At 34.3% G+C, this 16993-nt stretch overlaps 1 protein-coding gene across 1 annotated transcript in view; it reads left to right on the plus strand.

Annotated features, from left to right (window-relative positions):
* The window catches only part of TESC (tescalcin), a 153687-nt gene that overhangs the window by 97048 nt on the left and 39646 nt on the right, over nucleotides 1-16993 (plus strand). The gene's annotated exons all lie outside the window — the stretch shown is intronic.

The following is a 16993-nucleotide window of genomic DNA, read 5'->3' on the forward strand; positions in this document are numbered from 1 at the left end:
TTAACGACCGGGGAGTTATTTGAGAGTTAGCACAACACAGTACTAAATGCAAGTCAATAGATAATAAACAGTCACAGTCATGTGATCAGGGGGCTGGAAGAAGGTTCCTAGATAAAAGGTAATCACAGAGGTAAAAAGTGTATTAATATAACTGTGTTGGTTATGCAAAACTGGGGAATGGGTAATAAAGGGATTATCTATCTTTTAAAACAATAACAATTCTATTGTAGACTTTACAACCTTTAAATCTTTAAATTTGTTTCTAAGTCCCTGCAGGCCGCCACTCAGTGCATTTTATTAGCTTTTCACAGCCAGACAGTGCTAGTTCAATGGAATGAGTAATAAAGGGATTATTTATGTATATTTTACATCCCATTGTTCTTCACATACAAGAAAATGTTCTTTAATTTTAAATATATATATATATTATGTTGTTTTAAAAAAAAAATATATATATATATGTATATATTTGGGTATAGGACACACAGATATATTTATATATATATATATATATATATATATATATATATATATATATATATATATATATATGAATATCTATTTAAAATACATAGAACAGATTCTCCTCTGTGAAGAACATTGGAAACTAAAATAGTTACAGTACATATACCTTGTTATATACCATATACCTTTTAAACTTTATAACTTTTTAAAAAATGTTTATGATTCATTTTTATAAGATAGTGTATATATGGGTGTAACACCTTATTATAATGTATTTATGTTGGGTTTAACGCAACCTTTTTTAGCCCTAACCCTTTACGCGAGATCTTCAGTCGCTCTAACCTGGCAAAAGCAAAATTTAGTTTACTTTCAGCTTGTAATATGAGCGCATGTTAGTGCAGACGCAATATTTTAATATTACTCGCTAACGTTAGCGCACCACTTATTATCTAACCAGGTCCCTACAAAGAGCTAGATTACAAGTGGAGTGCAAAATATTGCTTTTGCTATATTTTGGAGAATGGACCACAGGTAAACAGTGGGCGTGTCTGGAAAGACTGTGGGAGTGGCGCAAACAGTCCCTTAAAACTGGGACACCGAGAGGCAGAGGAAGTTTGCCAGACCTGCATTTTCTGTCTGTAAATTACTTTAAATATCAATGAAAAAAAATGTACTGAATGTCAGCCGTCTCCTGCTCTTTACATGTCTGATGTCATGTGACTTACCCTTTATAGCTGGCATTTACTAATGGCTGTAGACAGAGGCTTTTTATTATAAAATAGTACATCTGGCAAGAGAAAAAAAATCATTGTGCAGTTACACTAGATTATTCAGTTCTGAGGAGTCTTAAAGGGACAGTCTACTCCAGAATGTTTATTGTTTAAAAACATAGATAATCCACCCATTCCCCAGTTTTGCATAACCAACACAGTTATAGTAATACACTGTTCACCTCTGTCATTACCTTGTATCTAACCAACTGCACACTGCCCACTTATTTCAGTTATTTTGACAAACTTGCATTCTCAACAATGGAAACAAAAGGAACAAAGTAAATATTATAGCAGAATTACATTTAAAAATGTGTTAAAAATGCATGATTATCGGAACCATAAACTTTTAAATTACACTATCATGTTCCTTTAAGAATATTAAAAATCTAATTGAAGAATTCTGTGATTTTTTTACAATAGTTATTATTTGACTAACCAATTAAGTTCTTGATGATTTGTTTTATTTGAGCACAATGGGCTCTATTTATTAAGCAGCAGAAGCGTGCTTACTGCATGTTAAGAAGTGTGCTTACTGCATGTTAAGAAGCGTGCTTACTGCATGTTAAAAGCGTGCTTACTGCATGTTAAAAGCGTGCTTACTGCATGTTAAAAGCGGGCTTACTTGCATGTTAAGAAGCGTGCTTACTGCATGTTAAGAAGCGTGCTTACTGCATGTTAAAAAGCGTGCTTACTTGCATGTTAAGAAGCGTGCTTACTGCATGTTAAAAGCGTGCTTACTGCATGTTAAAAGCGGGCTTACTTGCATGTTAAGAAGCGTGCTTACTGCATGTTAAGAAGCGTGCTTACTGCATGTTAAAAAGCGTGCTTACTTGCATGTTAAGAAGCGTGCTTACTGCATGTTAAGAAGCAAGCTTACTGCATGTTAAGGAGCTTGCTTACTGCATGTTAAGAAATGTGCTTACTGCATATTAAGAAGCAAGCTTACTGCATGTTAGTATGCATGCTTACTGATTCTTCTTAACCTCTCTTCTACCTTAGAGGACCTCAAACTCGTTCCTTTGGGGTTATTTTACGAACAATCGTGCAAGAGCAGATGGCAGTCGTGCACAGCCTGCCATGTTGAAGGGATACTAAACCGACATTTTGTCTTTCATGATTCAGATAGAGCACGACATTTTAAGCAACTTTTTAATTTACTCCTATTATCAATTTTTCTTCGTTCTCTTGCTATCTTTATTTAAATAGCAGGAATGTAAATCTTAGCAGCCAGTCCATTTTAGGTTCAGCACCATGGATAACGCTTGCTTATTGGTGGCTGACATTTAACCAGCAATAAACAAGCATAACCCAGGTTCTCAACCAAAAATGGGCCGGCTCCTATGCATCACATTCCTGCCTTTTAAATACAGATAGCAAGAGAACAAAGAAAAATTGATCATAGGAGTAAGTTAGAAAGTTGCTTAAAATTGCATGCTCTATCTGAATCATTAAAGAAAAAAATTGGGTTTAGTGTCCCTTTAAATATGGGCATCGGACATAAATAGTTTATGCACACAAACTGTAGTCATAAAATAAAGTCTTGCAAATGATTCTATTTGAAAGCTGTTAAAATATGGTTTATATGAAAATATAATTTATTTCATTTATGGTATCAAATGGAAGCTACGTATACTGATATAACAAGAGTATGCATGGGCAAAGGGATGAATGAATGGTCCTTGACAATGTAAAATTACATTTATTTATTTTTATTAAAGCAGCACAACATTTTTAAAAAAATCCCTTTTGTAAAATATTTAGACTTCAACTTCATATAAAGGTTATTTTTTACATATAAATCTATCTGTCTATCCTAGATTACAAGTTTTGCGCTATAGAGGGTGGGAAACGAACGCAACAAAAGTTGCGTTATTTCACCCTCCACAACGCTGCCATTACAAGTTTTTGAAAAGCCCCCTTGTGCGTGCGATATTGGCTGATTTGAATACCCAATAGAATTTCAGTAGCTCTCATCCTATTGGCTGATTTGAACAGCCAATAGAATTTAAGTATCTCTCCTGTTGGCTGATTTGAATGACAAAAATCAAATCAGCCAATAGGAATGCAAGGGACACCATTTTGAAAAGGCTCCCTTGCATTGAAGATTCAGTAAACAGTGGCGACAGTATGAAGAGGATGCTCCGCGCCGGATGTCTTGAAGGATGGACCCGCTCCGCGCCGCCGGGATGAAGATAGAAGATGCGCATGGATGAAGATAGAAGATGCCGCTTGGATGGATAAAGACCTCGCCGCCTGGATGAAGAGCTCGCCGCCTGGATGTCTGGATTTCAGAAACTGTAAGTGGATCGTCGGGGATTAGTGTTAAGTTTTTTGTAACTTTTTTTGGGTGTGTTTTTTTTTTTAGATTAGGGTTTGGGCCTTCTTAAAAGAGCTAAATGCCCTTTTCAGGGCAATGAAAAAGAGCTGAATGCCCTTTTCAGGGCAATGGGTATCTTAGGTTTTTGTTAGAGTTTGTTTTTTTTATTTTGGAGGGTTGGTTGGGTAGTGGGTTTTACTGTTGGGGGGTCTTTGTATTTTTTTTTTCAGGGAAAAGAGCTGATTTCTTTAGGGCAATGCCTTACAAAAGGCTCTTTTAAGGGCTATTGGTAGTTTATTGTAGGCTAGGTTTTTTTTTATTTTGGGGGGGCTTTTTATATTTTTATAGGGCTATTAGATTAGGTGTAATTGTTTTTATTTTGGATAATTTAGTTTGTTATTTTTCGTAATTTAGTGTTTGTTATTTTTTGTGATTTAGTGTTTTTTATTTTTTGTAATTTTGTATTTTTTGTAACTGTAGATTTAATTTTCTTTGTAGTGTTAGTTTTTTTGAATGTGTAATTTAGTTTATTTAATTTGTAGTTATTTTAATTTTAGAATAATAGTAATCTTAGTTTAGTCGCACACTGAATTTTGAATGCGAGGTACCCCTTTTATATTGGGATACCCTTGCATTCCAATTGGCTGATTTTCATTTTAAAATGCAAAGCAGCCAATAGAATGAAATAGCGCTCAGAAAATAACCAGAGACCAGATCGTGGTTAATTTTCAAAATAACCCTCAATTGCCCCAAAATAATGAATATTTCTCTTTTTTTTTTTTTTTTTTTTTTTTTAAAAAGTAGCATTTTTTTAAAAATAAAAACCTGCCAAAAGCAGATATGAGGGTTAAAGTTGGGGGGTGTGCCTTTACTTAGCGGTCTATGGGAAAAGTGCCTTTACATAGAGGTCTATGGGAACTGTGTGTTCCCTTTAAATATACTGTATATGTATATGAATATATACATACATATTTATGTGTTTATATGTGTATATACACATATTAACACATAATTATATATGTATATATTCATATACAGGTATGTTTACAATCTGCTGCCCATAACTGCGCGATATTCCCACTTCGGTGTGCTAGGTTCTGTGCCATGTCTCACGGCATGAGAACGAGGCTTCCATTGGAGCCTATGGATGCACGCTCTATTGAGCTCGCAAAAGCGCAATTTTGGGTTCCATTCGTAATCTGACCCTTAATACTTAATTTAAGGTCATTAGAAACAAGATTCGGGAAATATTTTTTCCATTTTTGAAAAAGTGAGTCTAGATAAGATTGACCTTCTTTGGCCAAAAGCATTTCATTTTAAAAGCGATATAGAATGCTGACCGGACTTGAATTGTTAAATGTAAATATCTACATCTGAAAATTTACCATAATCTTTAAATAAAAATGTCTGAGTTGTAAACAGGCCAAATTTTATGTTTTGGAATATGATAATCTGTCATTAGAGAACTACATAGTTTGTTATTAAGTTCAGTAGTGACATTATGACTATGGTAGAAATTGACCTTTGCTGGGAGCCTTTATCTTTAAAAATAATATGAACGCTTGACCCTAGCTCCCATCTATTTAATATTAAAGATGATATAACCAGTGAGGTAAGAAATCTTTAAGGCCATGTAGACATTTCTAGACTATCAGACACATTAAAAGGTGTGTTTCACCTGCCAGTCTACAACTTAAAATTTTATTATCACGTTTTTATTTTTGTTTTCAAATGTTTTATTCTTTTTCATAAGTTATAACAAGTAAAAAACTAAAACAATGGAGAAACAGGGAAGGGGGTTTATATTATAATTATGTCCATACAAAGAGAATATATAGATACACGTATTGAAATTAGTAAAATACATGAAATGCCTCACAATCATCTAGATTACGAGTTATGCGCGCTATAGGGAAATTAACGAACGCAACAGTTGCGTTATTTAACCCCCTATAGCGCAGCCATTACAAGTTTTCAAACGTCCGGCTTGTGCGTGCAATATGGTTGCGTTGAGCTCCATATCACACACAATACAAGCGCTGTTTTGACGTGCTTGTGCATGCTTTTCCCATAGACATCAATGGGGAGAGCGGGTCAGAAAAAACCTAACACCTGCGATCGCGGAATGAAAAGCTCCGTAACGCAGCCCCATTGATGTCTATGGGGAAAATAAAAGTTAAGTTAAAACCTAACACCCTGAAATAAACCCAGAGTCTAAACACCCCTAATCTGCCGCCTGACATCACCGCCACCTACCTAAGTCATTAACCCCTAATCTGCCGCTCCCGATATCGCCGTCACCTAAATAAAGTTATTAATCCCTAATCTGCCGCTCCTGATATCGCCGGCACTATATTAAAGTTATTAACCCCTATTCCGCAGCACCCCAACATCGCCGCCACTATATTAAAGTTATTAACCCCTATTCTGCCGCTCCCAGACATTGCAGCCACTAAATAATGGTATTAACCCCTAAACCTCTGGCCTCCCATATCACTACCACTAAATAAGCCTAATAACCCCTAAATTGCCAGCCCCCCACATAGCAACAACCTAAATTAAACTATATGAACCTCTAACCCTAACCGTAACCCTAAACCTAACCCTAACCCTAACACCCCCTAACTTTAACATAATTAAAATAGAGCTAAACTAAAGTTACAATTATTAAATAAATAATACCTATTTAAAACTAAATACATACTTACCTGTGAAATAAAACCTAAGCTAGCTACAATGTATCTAATAGTTATATTGTAGCTAGCTTAGGTTTTATTTTTATTTCACAGGTAAGTTTGTATTTGTTTTAACTAGGTAGACTAGTTAGTAAATAGTTATTAACTATTTACTAACTACCTAGTTAAAATAAATACAAACTTACCTGTGAAATAAAACCTAAGCTGCCTTACACTAAAACCTAACATTACAAAAAATAACAAACTAAATTATACAAAACAATAACAAATTATTCCTATTCTAATACCCTTTAAAAAAAACACCCCCTAAAAAAACAAAAAACCCTAATCTATAATAAACTACCAAGGGCCCTTCACTTAGAGCTGTTTAACTTAGGGCAATGCCCTACAAATGCCCTTTTAAGGGCTGTTGGTAGTTTATTGTAGGCTAGGTTTTTTATTTTGGGTGGGCTTTTTTATTTTTATAGGGCTATTAGATTAGGTGTAATTCTTTTTTATTTTTGATAATTTCGTTTGTTATTTTTCGTAATTTAGTGTTTGTTATTTTTTGCAATTTAGTCTTTTTATTTTTTGTAATTAGATAGTTTGTAATTTTTAGACTAGTAGGAATGTGTAGTTTAGTTTTATTTTATTGGTAGCTAGTTTAATTTTAGTTTAATAATTACATTAGTTTAATTGTTAGTTTATACTTAGTTCTTTTAATTTGACAGGTAAGTTTTAATTTAATTTAAGATAGGGAAATTTTAATATAAAGTTAGGGGGGCGTTAGGTTTAGGGACTGACGTTGCGTTACAGGCTAAAAGGTACAGCTATACCAACAATACTTGTAATGGCTGCAGTGCTGTTTTAATGCTGACATGGCCATTTTTCATCATTAAAACACTAACGCACAACTCGTAATCTAAGTGATTATTAGTTACAAACACCCAAATGACATTGCAGAGTTTGTTCTAATTTGTAACGGAGCCGGAGACACAGAATACTCAGATTTTTTTTTAACCATCTGTCCAATAGTGTTGGCAGTTTTGTATATACAAAATGTTTATTGAGTACAAAGATATCTGTGAGCGGAGAAATACATCTCTAATATCTGCAAAGGTGTTTCCCCTAAATACCATGCAATAGTGATACACTGGTCTATAAATATCAAATGAAATAACCAAACGACTGTACAGCATATAAAATAATCTGTATTTTCTAACATTTTAAATATATTTTCTAACATTTTGCACCCAAGGCTTACAGGGATTGCCCCTTTAATCACACAAACAAAAATAGTGGTAAAATAATTTCCTATTATCAAAGGTTGTGCTGATCTCTTAGTTAAGCTATTAATTATTCGAAGCTTGTCTACAATTCCCCAGCTGCTCTAATTAGCAGAATGTTCTCAAATCCAGCTAATATGTTCATACAACAGTGTGAGATCAGGAGAGGGTTCACTTTAGTACACAGATGATAGTTCAAATTTAAAGTGACAGGGTAATAAAAACAAACTGCTCTAAAATAATAAAACTATGATTATACATTTTTATTCATCACCACCTTAGGCTTATAGCTGCATTATATATTTTCCCTTTATCCTTTTGTAGAAGTGTGCATTCACTAACCAAACAGACTGAACACAGCCCTATGAGAGTATGAGTAGGTTGCACATAATTGGTTGCTATGCATTTGGAATCTGCACTCTCTGGATGAGATGGAGGATGATGATGAGATGGATGGAGGGGAAGGGAAATGTTATCCAGTTTTCAAGGATAAACTTTTCAGTACTAAAAATAATATAAATACGGCTAGATTATGAGTTTTGCGGTAAGAGGGGTGCGGTGCTAACTTGCACGTTATTGTCACCGCTCACTTACCTACAGCGCTGGTATTACAGGTTTTTATAAACCCGGCGTTAAAAGAAAGAAGTGAGCGTAGAGCAAAATAGTGCTCCATACCGCACTCCAATACCAGCGCTGCTTAAGTCAGCGGTGAGCTGGTTATACATGCGCATGCACGATTTCTTTATAGACATCAATGGGGAGAGCCGGCTAAAAAAAAGCCTGACACCTGCAAAAAAGCAGCGTAAAGCTCCGTAACACAGCCCCATTGATTCCTATGGGGAAACACATTTTATGTTTACACCTAACACCCTAAACACCCCTAATCTTACACTTATTAACCCCTAATCTGCCGCCCCCAACATCACCGACACCTACATTATACTTATTAACCCCTAATCTGCCACTCCGGACATCGCCACCACTATAATAAACATATTAACTCCTAAACCACCGCACTCCCGCATCACAAACATTAGTTAAATATTATTAATCCCTAATCTGCCGCCCCCAACGTCGCCGCCACTATACTAAATTTATTAACCCCTAACACCCCCTAACTTAAATATAATTAAAATAAATCTAAATAAAAATTACTATTAATAACGAAATAATTCATATTTAAAACTAAATACTTACCTATAAAATAAACCCTAAGCTAGCTACAATATAACTAATAGTTACATTGTAGCTAGCTTAGGGTTTATTTTTATTTTACAGGCAAGTTTGTATTTATTTTAACTAGGTAGAATAGTTACTAAATAGTTATTAACTATTTAATAACTACCTAGCTAAAATAAATACAAATTTACCTGTAAAATAAAACCTAACCTGTCTTACACTAACACCTAACCTTACACTATAGTTAAATAAATTACCTACATTAATTACAATTACCTAAATTAAATACAATTACCTAAATTAAATACAATTACCTAAATTACAAAAAACAACAACACTAAATTACACAAAATAAAAAAACAAATGACAAGATATTTAAACTAATTACACCTAATCTAATAGCCCTATAAAAATAAAAAAGCCCACCCAAAATTAAAAAAACCCTAGCCTAAACTAAACTACCAATAGCCCTTAAAAAGGCCTTTTGCGGGGCATTGCCCCAAAGAAATCAGCTCTTTTACCTGTAACATTTTTCTTTTTGTTTTCTCTGAGTATTAAGCTTTGGTAAATATAAAGAAGCGCATTTGTGTACAGAAAGTGATAAAATAAAGAGATCTGATTTTCCTGCAAGAACAACCTATTTTAATGGGTGGTGGTTTAAAAGAACAAAACCAGCTATTTCATAAAGCAAAAGAAGCAACTTCTCATACATTTTATACTGGCTGGTATAACAAGTCATTGGAAACACATTAATGGAAAACAATTGTACACTTAACTGTGCCTTTAACTAACCTTGCTGTTGCATGTCCTTAAAGGGACATGAAACCCCAAAAATTTCTTTCATGATTCAGATAGAGAATACAATTTCAAACAACTTTCTAATTTACTTCTATTATTCAATTTGCTTCCTTCTGTTGTTATCCTTTGCTGAAAAGTGTATCTAGGCAAGCTCAGGAGCAGCAGAGAACCTATTTATTAAGAGTCGGACGGACATGATCCCCTGTAGCGATCATGTTCGCCTGACGTCACTTGTGCAATGCCACCCCCTGCAGATTGGTGGCCAATCGGCCGCTAGCAATGGGTGTCAATCAACCGACCGTATGTGATCGTGCGGATTTCTATACGCTGCTTCAGAGGTGGCGTATGAGTTAAGGAGCAGAGGTCTTAAGACCGCTGCTTCTTATCTCCTGTTTCCGGCGAGCCTGAAACAGATGTATCTGGCCCCATTTGGGCCATGATAAATCGGCCCCTACCTATCTAGTTTAACATTGTTGAAATCCCTTTGTTTCCATTTAATGTTGCTGTGAAATCCACAAAGAACTGCCTGCTTTATATGCATAAACATATTCCTGCAAGATCAAGCACACATCACCTTTAACCCATTAGATGGCAGAAGCTAATGAGTTGAAATCACAATCATAAATGTCATTTACAGCCATAACAATCTAGATGTTTGGAAATGTCACCTTAAGCTCTAATGTATTAGTTATGAAGGTTATGATCCGTTATTAGTCTCTTGGCATTACTGAAATTTCCAAATGAGCCCTGTATAAGTCAGAGCCTGTGTGGGAGTGCTGAGCTGAGTGTTCTCCTTAAACTTGTTTACCTCCTTACAGACAGACCATCCGGTGATTATTCTTGCTCTCCTGATAGTACAGAGAAAACTAAAGGAAATAGTTACTCAACAGAGCTTGAGCTGTGCTCACTGGCATTTTATAGCAGGGGCAGCCACAACTGTTCATCAGAAATGTTTGGGGCTTGATTCTGTCATACATGGTCATACCTGCTGATAGCTTAGCATAATACAGTGCCGCTTGATAAGCTATCACTAAGCCAATTGTTAACAAATTATCCTGTATACCAGAGTTTAAGGTAATTATCTAGGAGACAAATCAGAAGTAAAAGGGACAGTGTACACCAATTTTCATATAAATGCATGTAATAAACACTACTATAAAGAAGAATATGCACAGATACTGATCTAAAATCCAGTATAAAACCTTTTAAAAACTTACTTAGAAGCCAGTTTATCAATGTTGATAAAGTTAGGCTGGGACACCCAGTGAAAGGGGTTGGGAAAACAGAAAGAGCAGACACTCCCCCACTTACCTGCATATAAAAAGATAGATTACACAGAGCTTAATTTTAAAATAACAAAGTGACCGACCAATGTTTCAACGTTTTAATGTTTTCTGGATATGTTCAGATTAAGGATGTTTACGAATACAATAGTTATAAAAAACAAAAAGCCGGATGATGTGTTTCCACATTGTATAAGGATTGTAATGCTATTTTCAAGTACTGTGATCAATGTGATTTCTATGCATTAATCTGTATCGTTTTATTTCATCCAATAAACATCTTTTAAAAAAAAAAAAAAAAAAAAAAGATAGATTACACAAACAAGAGCAGCAGGACTCTGTAGTCCTGGGTCTACATCTGATACTTTGGGGCTAGGTTAGGAGTCTGAAAATCAGCACAATGTTATAAAAAAATAAGCAAAACTCTACATTGTTACAAAAACACTGCCAGATGGGCTATATAAATGGAACATCTACAAAACATTTATGCAAAGAAAAGTCTAATGTACACTGTCCTTTTAAGCAGCAAGAACAATTTAATGTATCCTAATCATGAATAACTTTAGGTACTATTAAAGGGATAGTAAACACAAACAAATGTTATTGTTTAAAAAGATAGATAATCCCTTTATTTACCATTCCCCAGTTTTGCATAACCAACACTGTTATAGAAATATACTTTTTCCCTCTGTATTTACCTTGTATCTAAGCTTCTGCTGACTGCCTCCTTATCTCAGATCTTTTGACAGACTTGCATTTAAGGCAATTAGTGCTGACTCTTAAATAACTTCACGTGCATGAGCACAATGTTATCTATATGAAACACATGAACTAACGCCCTCTAGCTGTGAAAAACTGTCCAATGCAGAGGCGGCGGCCTTTAAGGGCTTAGAAATTAGCATATGAGCCTACCTAGGTTTAGCTTTCAACTAAGAATAACACAAGAACAAAGCAAATTTGATGATAAAAGTAAATAAGAAAGTTGTTTAAAATTACATGCCCTTACTGAATCATGAAAGTTTAATTTGGACTTTACTATCCCTTGGGTTATGTTAGGCTTTGGGGTGTAGTTGTAATAGGATTTTATACAGTAAAATACTGTCAGTGGATACTTATTCTAGAATACATTGTTTAACACTTAGACAAATCATATGTTTGATCACAATCCATGTATCAAATGATTTATCTACAAAAATTCCCATTGACATTAATGGTGGTTCTCACACCATTTGTATATACATTTACAAAACTGTTATGGCAGCATATATTTCACTTAAAGGATGAAGAAACTGTTGTTTTCTTTTATACACTTTTGATGATGTATTCAGTACTAGAACATCCCATATGAAGATGTGGGTTGATGAAGAGAAACTACAATGGTTGAGGAAGTTCTTCCTACAAAAATTTCCATTTGAGGACAAAGATGCAATGAATTGGTGAATACAAAGAACAAATGACTGACTTGCTAAATTGAACAGGGATTTCAATATGCCTAGCTGGTCATGAGGTTATATATCTTTAAGAAGAAATTAAAGGACCAGTCAATACAGTAGATTTGCATAATCAACAAATGCATGATAAGGAGACAATGCAATAGCACTTAGTCTGAACCTCAAATGAATAGTAGATTTTTGTTAAATAAATTGTAAAGTTATGTCTATTTCCACTCCCCCTGTATCATGTGACAGCCATGAGCCAATCACAAATGCATATACGTATATGCTGTGAATTCTTGCACATGCTCAGTAGGAGTTGGTGACTCAAAAAGTGTAAATATAAAAAGAGTGGGCACATTTTGTTAATGAAAGTAAATTGGAAAGTTGTTTAATGAACTTTAATTTTGACTTGAGTGTCCCTTTAAGACATCATAAAATCTGACTTATTCTAATAAAACAAAAAGGACACAAAAAACACCAAACAGATATATTTGATATTAGTCAAAGCCACTAACAAGACAGGTTTGAAAATTAAAAAACCCTAAGACAACATCTTTGTTGGTTTAAAATGACCGTGTTACAGCATCTGGATAACTAAATTCAGTTGTCATTGAATTATTAAATGCCTTAAAGCAAAACAAATTATTGCCATACCCTGATAGAATGTAAATAAACAAAGGTACATTTTCCAATGAAACCTGAACTTTCAGTGAACTAATGGTCATATATCAGTGCCATTTTCAATAAACGCCCACATTAATGCAAAGGAAGAGTCTTTTCACTCCATATGGCAGAACAGGCTCTAGCGTAGTAATTAGCCTCAGTAGATACTGGGCGGTCAGCTCATAACTGAGTGGATATCAGTTTTTCAAATGCTAACTCAGTAGCCAAGCAGTCAATGAAAATACAGCTCTGGATCTTCTTCTTTTGAAACAGTTAAAATATTTTAATAGAATACTTTACTCTGTACTTTTAGAGGATCAGAACTTTTAGAAGATCTTGAAGAATAGTCCAAAAAAGTATATATTTTTTTCTTTAGATGTTAGAATGAAAGAACTTTTATGGATGAGGCCTAAAAAAAAGTCTATGTGATAACCCTGGGAAACGCTATTGTTCACCCAAGGGTCTGACAAACTTAAAAGCTGTGTTCTAAATCTTCCTTCACATAAATGGTTTGACCTGAGGGGCCTTTTTTGAAAAATCTAAATTTAGACTTTTCAGGAGAACGTTTAATACTTGAGATGTTCTTGTGTAACAAACACTTTTTTTGTGAGATTGTGCAAATACTCATGTTTAGCACTTGTAATCTCTTTAAAGGGACAGTAAAGTCAAAATTAAGTATTCTGGATTCATATAGAGCATGGTATTTTAAACATTTTTTACAATTTACTTCTAATATCATATTTGCATTGTTTTCTTGGAATCCTTTATTGAAATGTACAGCTAGTTAGGCTGATAGGAGCTTAGGAGCGTGCAACTTTCTTTTGCATTCTATGGCAGCAGTGTTTGCAAGTATGTTTAACATAGCTCTAAACATTGTTGCAAACACTGTTGCCAGATGGCTAAAAACACATGCACACTCCTGAGCTTGCCCAGGATTACTCTTTAAAAAAAGGATACTAAGAGAACTGAGTAAAAATGACAATAGAAGTAAATTGGAAAGTTGTTTAAAATGTCATACTTCATTTCTCACTCTATCCAATCAATTTAAGTTTCATTTTGCCTTTACTGTTAATTCATATTTTAAGTTGGATCAAAAAGAATGTTACTTTAAGCCCTAATTCCCTACAACCATGGACCAAGAATTGTGTGTTTTTCAGCACCAAACCAGAGTATCTATAAACATGGCACGTAAATGAGCAGGAGAAGGATATATAAAATGGAAGCCTAGGCTCCCACATACTAATTTGTGGGGCTGCCTACTCCACAAATTACACAAATATATACACATCAGTGCTAAATATGACAATGGAAATCAGATCTACTTTCTTGTGTAGATCCATCCGCATAGATCAGTTGTTCACAGCCTGTTTGGCTCTCAGACACCCCAGTTGTTCAGTTAATGTAGTACAGCAATATAACATTAAAGGGACATGAAACCCAAAACATTTCTCTGATGATTTAGGCAGAACATACAATTGTAAACAACTTTCCAGTTTGTTTCATTCTCTTGGTATCATTTGGTGAAGCAGCAGCAATGCACTACTGGTTTCTAACTAAACACATGGGTGAGCTAATAACAATCGGTATAAATATGCAGCCACCAATCAACAGCTAGAACCTAGGTTCTTTACAGTTTCTGAGTTTTCCTAGATAAACCTTTCAGCAAAAGATAACAAAAGGAAGCAAATTAAATAATAGAAGTAAATTGGAAAGTTGTATAAAATTGTATGTATGTTCTGTCTGAATCATGAATGTCTAATTATGACTTTACTGTCCCTTTAATCTGAACTAAGGCTTATAAAGTTAGCAGTGCACAATGTTTGTCACTAATACAATTATATATGAGCGTTTATGCACACTATGAACAGACAATGATTTTTTTCTCTGATATCTGACTCGTGTTAAAGCTTTACCAAACCTTCAAGGGACATAAAACCCAACAGTTTTCTTTCAGAATTCAGACAGAGAGTACACTTTTTTAAAAAAGTTTCCAATTTACTTCTGTTTCAAATTTGCTTAATTCTTTTATTATTCTTTGTTGAAGAGATATCTAGATAGGTAGCCTGCACGTGTATGAAGCACTACAGGACAGCAAACAGTGCTGCTATATAGTGTTCTTGCTAATGTATAACATTGTTACAAAACTGCTGCCATGTAGTACTGCAGACACGTGCACACTCCTGAACTTCCTGCTTTTCAACAAAGGATAACAAGAAACAAAGAAAAGTTGATAATACAAGTTAATTGGAAAGTTGTTTAAAATTGTATTTTCTATGTGAATCATAAATGAAAATGTTGGGGTTTTATTTTTTTGGCTCTTAGGAGCATGGGAATAACACCCTTTTTTTACACAGAAGCAAGATGCATTTAATGTCCCATTAAGAAACCCTGACTTTATTTGCATCCTTCTTCAACATAAGCTCCCCCTTTGAAACACCAAGATTCAGAAGTGTACCTGTACATTTTGCAATAACAAATATATGTGCTACTGTAATGTAGAAGTCCATATTGTACTGATTTTTGTGGGGCTCCAAAATAAGCCATTTTGTTCTGCAAATCCAACAGTGCTAAATAATCCTGCCAATTCTAATACTAGCACTATGCATGGGGACAGTTGAACATTGTTCCAGATAGTCAGAAATGTTGCTTTTGTCTATTTCTGAAATTATGTTTTTATTTTTCTAATTCTAGATGTGTTAAAAACACATTTTGCCTGTTTAGAGTGGCATTCCTTATGAAAACAGCATATTTTGTATTTATTTCCCCCCGCCCACACACACCGAAAAAAATATAGTTCACATTACACTTTTAAACTATTAAACAAGTGCACAAATTAAAAATGAGAAATTAAGAGTTTGTTTATCATTGCAATTGCAGGTTTGGAGGTTTAAATTGTAATTTATAATACAAAGTAACATTATATGTAATTATTAACTGCACAGATTACATGAATTATTATTAAAGGGACACTGAACCCAAATTTTTTTCTTTCATGATTCAGATAGAGCATGCAATTTTAAGCAACTTTCTAATTTACTCCTATTATCAAATTTTCCTCATTCTCTTGGTATGTTTATTTGAAAAGCAAGAATTTAAGTTAAGATGCCGGCCCATTTTTGGTGAACAACCATGGTTCTGAACCAAAAAATTGCTGGCTCCTTAGCTTCGATGCCTTCTTTTTCAAATAAAGATATCAAGAGAACGAAGAAAATTTGTTAATAGAAGTAAATTAGAAAGTTGCTTAAAATTGCATGCTCTATCTGAATCATGAAAGAAAAAAATTGGGTTCAGTGTCCCTTTAATGGTTATAAATGAATAAAAAATTAAATTACATTAAAATCCCAGAAATATTGCAACATAAGTGAATAACTGATTTTTAAAATTGATTTTAGATTGGCTGGAAAAGCTTTGAAATGATAAAAAAAAAAAAAAGCTGTTTTCTGAAATTCACCAGGTATTTGTCAAAAAGATTGGCATCCAGGCTTAGGGTAACTTTCCACACATCTGTTCAATAAAATACATACAAATATTTTGTCGTTTTTTTTCTGTTCTACAGTTTTACATACACATGAAAGGAACTTACAGCAAACCCTACACTTTTATGTGTTTTACTAATAATAGGCATTTATCTCTGCAGGCACATCTGCAAACTGTATCAGATATCAGAAAGATATTTTTTATATCTTGTATAGGTTTATCATAAAATAGAACCCATGTTTATATTCTATTGCCCCTGAATAATAACTTGTAATACCTGAAAAGTAGTGTAATTGAGCAATGTTTTACTATTGCAAATTATGTCAGGATTATAACTTAAAGGAACATTCTAGTGTAACAATGAAATACTTTCGCCTAGATTGGAAGTTTTGCGCTAAACAGGGTGCGAAAATAACACCAAAAGAGTTGCGTTATTTCACTCTCTATAGCGCTGGCATTACGAGTTACTGAAAAAACTCCTTGTGCTGTGCGTTATGGTGCGTTAAGCTACATACCGCACAAAAGCCAAGGACTGATTTGACGTGCTCGTGTACGATTTCCCTCATAGACATCAATGGGGGAGAAAGTGTTAGAAAAAAAACTAACACCTGAAGTGCGGAATGGAGATTGCCGTAACGCAA

This window comes from Bombina bombina, chromosome 2, assembly GCF_027579735.1.
Source record: "Bombina bombina isolate aBomBom1 chromosome 2, aBomBom1.pri, whole genome shotgun sequence".
NCBI classification, from domain to species: domain Eukaryota; kingdom Metazoa; phylum Chordata; class Amphibia; order Anura; family Bombinatoridae; genus Bombina; species Bombina bombina.